Here is a 6,466-nt window from a genome sequence, read left to right on the forward strand (position 1 = left end):
ACGAAGGTTGGGCGGGCAATTATCCATAGCCACTAGCCTAAAGTTTCAAGGACATTCAACATCACTGAAGGCTCAATATTCGCTTTCCGCTTCTGGAGTTTCCCATATGAGATTCATCTGTCTATTTACCATGTATGACCTTACTTTTCCAAAGGTTTTCGATTTTGCATGTGAAACTTGGTGATGTTGTGTAATGGCGTAGCTAGCTATATCCCTCTTTGGTGTAACTGAGTAATGATGCTATCTTATGTAATTCGATTATGAAATCCTGGTTGCTATTATACGGATATGAAATATTTGGTGTGTTTTATCAAAAATGTCAATTTGATTACTACACAGATTGTCAATAATAGTCTAATTACCCTGCTTATTAGGGTTTCTATTGCATACGGTTACTCGGACAACGGCATGGGCAATGAACTCAAACAACCCACACGGTTTCTAGAAAGTAGGCGTGGTGGATCAACTAACAATCAGAAACAACTTCTGGCAGACAACTATTTGCATTAGGACACCTTACACAAATGTTTCCACACAAAAATTGTGTGTGATATACATACGAACGGAAATGTTTTTCTAGGATTCACTATGTGGGATGTACATACGAACGGAAACGATTGGGTTTCGATGCCTTGCCCGATCACACACGAGCACATTTTGCTCCCGCTTGTGTGGCCGGAGGGCCTATCCCCGACGGTTTCTGGATCATGTGGGAAGTACCCCCTATCGCACACACTCACTTGGCGACGGTTCAAAACGCCATCGTGGAAAGGGGTTAAAAACTGTTTGTATAACACGTCTCTGTACCAGTGATTCCTTAGATTGAGCTATGGAAGCGCTATTGGGGATAGTATTCCATTTGCACAATCATCTAGAAACCATACCAAGTTCATAAATGAACATTTGATTCATCACCCTCTATTGTTGCTTCTGAAGCAACAATATACCAAGCCTTCTATTATAGAATTCACCACATTAATTTTCTTGGACAAATTCCAACTTACCGTGCCACCATAAAACATTTAATTAAAATAAAAAATTGCTTGGACCACTAATGCAAATTTTATCAATGTACTACTTACAATGAGTCTGTATTGATGTAACTTCTTAAAAAAATCTCTTCATCTTCTCTGTATGCGAGAGACGTGTCGTTAGTACTTAACGACATTTTCACTGTTGTCCCATGATCAACAATTTGGTCATTCTTACTCACAACTTATCTGGAGTACTAGACATATATGGTTGTTTACATACGATGGAATGTTTTTAACACAAGTGTGATTGAAATCATGTATTTCGCTCATTAGTGTTTCAGGATACCGATTCTTGCTTAAAACTCCTTCCATGTGACTTTGACAGGAAACTCTTCTTGCGTATTTCATACTAAACTACTTTAGTACTATATCAATATTTATATTAGCTAAGCCCAATTAGGCACTAGTATCTCCATAGATCATTATGCCTAATACTAGGACTATATATTGCCTACGTACTTTACTGAAAAAACTAGTTTCAATAAAGTATTAATCCATGTCCAGAAATTTATATAATTTTCAATAAAAAATGTGTCGTGCACATATAGTGTTTAGAAATATTATCATACTCCCACTTACTTTCTTGTAAATACAAGCATCTTCGCTTTCCTCGGTGAAATCAAAATATTTGACCATTTCATCAGTAGGAAGATTCCAACTCCACTATGTTTGCTTCAGATCATTATAGGATCTCTTGAAGTTTGCGCACTTACTAGCATCCTCTGGATCGATAGAATTACCTTGGACCGTATCAAATATACAACCTTGGTTCTATTTCCATCTCATGGGAATCATCTTGACACCTATCTATTATATTTCATAATTGAAATATTTAGTAGTTGCTATCCTAACCCAAACTTACTTTAAGTATTTTTATGATGAGACAATCTCGTCGTACTCAACTCCTTGATCTTGCCATGAACTATTTATAAAAAGTCAAGCATTATGAACATTTTTATCTTTGTTACTTTATAGATCCATTACTATTCTTCAGACTCTAAGTCCTTCAAAGGGTTCATCAAGTTCTAAGCTTGATTTATGTGTATGGATACTATCTAGGATTATGTTGGATATAGACAATTTCCGGAGTCAGGGCCCATCAATGCTTCTTTATGTATTATAGGTTCTTTGTTTGTTCAACAATATTTCGTCTGCACACCACTGTTAGGTCATATTTCTCCCTTAGTGGTTTTGGTGATTGATGGCAATGCTTTTTACGGACTAATCGTGTGCACTGAGCATTTCAGATAATCTATCATATGGCACGAGACGATTTATTCCCCTCGGTTTTTTATAGTGAAGACGATTATTTCCCGGCGATTCTTTTTTGGTGGTATTTGAGTCATAGGAAATTTGTACTATTAAGAGGGGGTCGTGAGTGGAAAGGTTTGGGTGGAATCAACACATACACATTCACTTGCACCCACTTTCCCTCCCGACAGTTTGGTGTTCTAATTGTTATTCTGTTGGGGATGTTTGAGGATCCTCAGCGGTAGTGCCACTTTCCCCAATAATAGTAACGCTCGGGGCAGCGGCAATACCGCGCCAGGTAGCGGTAGTACCGCTCAGGGCGAGATCTCTTGTATGTGGGGGAGAGTTGTAACAACCCGAGACTGAAGCTCCAGATGCCTTCCATGTTTTCGTGATAGCCGTGTCAATTATTTTGCTTGTTGCATTCATCATGACATCATTCGCATTGCATCTATGTATTTTCATAAAACTCGTGGACCGTTCATAGTTGCCACTTCTTCGTTGTCTCCGTTGATCTTCTCTCAGATCAACCAGACCACTCTCTTCTCTCTTTACCCCAAGACCAACAAAACCCCCTTGTCTCCCTGGCCTTTTATCAGACCCCTTTGTCTTTGATTTCCCTCTTGTATCAATGACTATCCTCTCTACATAGTGCACAGATCCCTCGCGCGTGCCAAAAATTCTTTCTTATACTTGTGCGCTGCATTGGGATTTCCCCCGAAGAGGAAGGGTGAAGCAATATAGTAGCGATAAGTATTTCCCTCAATGAGAACCAATGTTTATTGAACCAATAAGAGAATCACTCAAAACCTAGGGAACAACACCTGCGCACACAAAAGCAAATACTTGCACCCAACGCGGGCAAGAGGGTTATCAATCCCCTTGAACTCGTTACTTATGTTGACACTCGAAAATGTCATGATTGCAAAGAGTGGCTTGAATCTCTATCAAGATGAATTCAAAAATTTGATTTCATGTCACCATTGGATGGCCCTTTTCAAGCCGATCGAAATAGATATAGAGATGGTCCAAAACAAAGCCTAGATGCAAAAGTTATAACAATCTTAGAGATGCTCGTGTTGACATCAGATCAAAGAATAGCATGATACCTAGTTAGGATTGCTTCGGATGGAAAATGTTTCAACATGAAAGCTCTCTATCTCGTCGAAACACGTGATTTTGATATAAAAATTGTCTTAATCCAAGGTCGTATGCAAAAGTTGCAGCCAAAACCGTGCGATACTGCAGTACATGGCCGCAGCATCCGGCTGGGGAGCCTGTTTTGTCCAGCCGATGAACGTCGTGGACATATGGGATATCATTCGGGTAGGAAACAAAAGGTATGCTTTGGGATAGGTCCCGGATTATCCGAGCAATCATCCGGATTGGAGTACAAACACACGGCCGGATTTCCTGCTGCAGACCTCAGAAAATAACTCGAAGATGCTTCAATATGGCATCAAACCGAAAAATGTTCAATCCATAATTTGTTTGTCTCGTCGAACTGGTTAGATTTTCTTTTAGGCACATCTTCATACAAGGTGGTATTTGGCCCGTGAAACCAAAAACCAAACTGCTGTCTCAGACATACCTAATCCAAGTTTGGTTAATTTTGGAAGGATTTGGATGAGATTTCGAGTCCTTTTCTTGTACGGGAAGTTCAACAGCCTCATAAATAGATGAGAGGTGACGGCCGATTGAACATCACACAATCAAACAAATCAATCTATCATACTTTTCGTGTTCATTTATCTTTATCCCTCTCCCTTGTATCTTGCTTCTCGTTCCTCGTCGTTCTTCAAGATTGGAGGGCAGCGAATCCGCGAGGCCCTAGAGGCGGTCAGGACGATCTAGGGTAGACCATAGACACCACGTGCCTTGATGGGGTCCCTTGTGGGTGTTTGGAGTTTCGGGTCCTCAAAAGCGCCCACTGGATTGCTTGTGTACCACACTTTTGGACGGGTCTCCTTCGACGTGAGCTGCGGTGTATCACCCCCGGCGTCGAGGGTACACGATGATGTGTCCATGTACGAACACATTTTTTGGCGACTCCGCTGGGGACAGAGCTTTGAACGGTCTCTAGCCCGTTCTTGCTATGAAGAGATCGTCATCTAGGGTTTGCAATCTACAAAGGTAATATGAATACCCACTCCCCTAGTGTATATGTAAATATTCATATGGTGTTACTAGATCATTAAGTGAGTATACTCTATCGACCAACCCTAGTTTTTTCAATCATGCATCTAATTACGTGCAAAGGCCGATTCAAAGTGATTTACATGCTTCAACTTCTTATGATACTAGTAAGATGCACCATATGTATTCCAACTCTCATGCATCAGCAACCCCACAAATCATTATGCCGATGACCAACATGATGAGTTTGGTCAATCAAGTTGAAACACCTCGTGTAGGAACTTCCAATAGCATGCGACAAAGTGTTTCACCTTTTTATTCATTGGCAACTAATTTGCAATATACTAGTTCAACCATGCCGGTGAATGGGAGAATTGGCCATGCTACTACTAGCTATTCGGACAGTTACTCTCAACCGTCGTATGCTACTCCTCATGTTAGTAATTTTTTGGCACCGTATACAACTGTAGATGCTCATAATTCGGGTCCGCACCTTCATGGTCATAGCCGAGTAAGTAAAAAAATTGCAGGAGTGTACATGCCATCATCTAATATTGTAGCATATAATGCATCTTCTACGCAATTGCATAATTTCGGTAACACCTAATTGCTGAAAGAATCTAAAGTATTATGGAATAATCCCTTACAAAATGAGAAGTGGCTACATTAAAAAGGGATATAGCCCGAAATAACAAGATTAGTGATATTTGCCTTCAAGAGCCTGATAAGGGGTTAGTTCCTGATTATAATGCAATAAAAGCTAGAGTTTTACAATCTATTTGCTAGCCTTTGCCTGTACTAAGCGTGAATCTTTCTTGTGCATCCAAATCCTTAAGCCAAAGTTGTTCCAAATGAGTCCACTATATCTACCTATATGCAGTATTACTCTACTGTTTCTTGATAGCCCACAAGTATAGAGGATCACAAAAGTTTTTGAGGGTAGCATATTCAACCCAAATTTATTGATTCGACACAAGGGGAGCCAAAGAATATTTTTAAGTATTAGCAATTGAGTTGTCAATTCAACTAAACCTGGAGATTAAATATCTGCAGAAAAGTGACCAGTAGCATAGTAGTATGATAGTTTGATAGTAGTAGTAACGATAGCAGTGGTGACGGTAATAGCAGTAACAATTTTGTAGCAGTTGTAACAGTAGAAATAACAACAGTGACTTAGCAAGAACAATATGTGAAAAGCTCGTAGGCATTGGATCGGTCATAACGTTGGAATATTCGTCATGTAACAGTCATAACCTAGGGTGACACAGAACTAGCTCCAATTCATAAATATAATGTAGGCATGTATTCCATAGATAGTCATACATGCTTATGGAAAAGAACTTGCATGACATCTTTTGTCCTACCCTCCCGTAGCAGTGGGGTACGTAAGGAAACTAAGGGATATTAAGGCCTCCTTTCAATTGAGAACCAGAACAAAGCATTAAAACATAGTGAATACATGAACTCCTCAAACTACGGTCATCGCCGAAAAGTATCCCAATTATTGTCACCTTGGGGTTTACGGATCATAACACGTAATAGGTGCATATAACTTGCAAGATCGGATCACGAACATAGATATAATCATGAAAACATAAATGGTTCAGATATGAAATCATGGCACTTGGGCCCTAATGACAAGCATTAAGCATAGCAAAGTCATACCAACATCAATCTCAGAACATAGTGGATACTAGGGATCAAGCCCTAACAAAACTAACTCGATAACATGATGAATCTCATCCAACCCAACATCGTCCAATAAGCATACGAAGGAATTACTCACTCCCGGCGGTGACCATCATGAAATTGGTGATGGAGGATGGTTGGTGGTGATGAAGACCGAAGATCCCCCTCTTCGGATCCCCTAACGGGCTCCAGATCTGGCCTCCTGATGAAGAACAGGAGGTGGCGGCGGCTCCGTATCATAAAACACGATGACACTTCCTCTCTTATTTTTTATCCAAAATAGGATTTTATGGAGTTGGAATTAGGGTCAGCGGAGCCTCATGGTCCCCACTACCCACCAGGGCGCGCGAGAGGGG

Source organism: Triticum aestivum, chromosome 3B, assembly GCF_018294505.1.
Source record: "Triticum aestivum cultivar Chinese Spring chromosome 3B, IWGSC CS RefSeq v2.1, whole genome shotgun sequence".
Lineage (NCBI taxonomy): Eukaryota > Viridiplantae > Streptophyta > Magnoliopsida > Poales > Poaceae > Triticum > Triticum aestivum.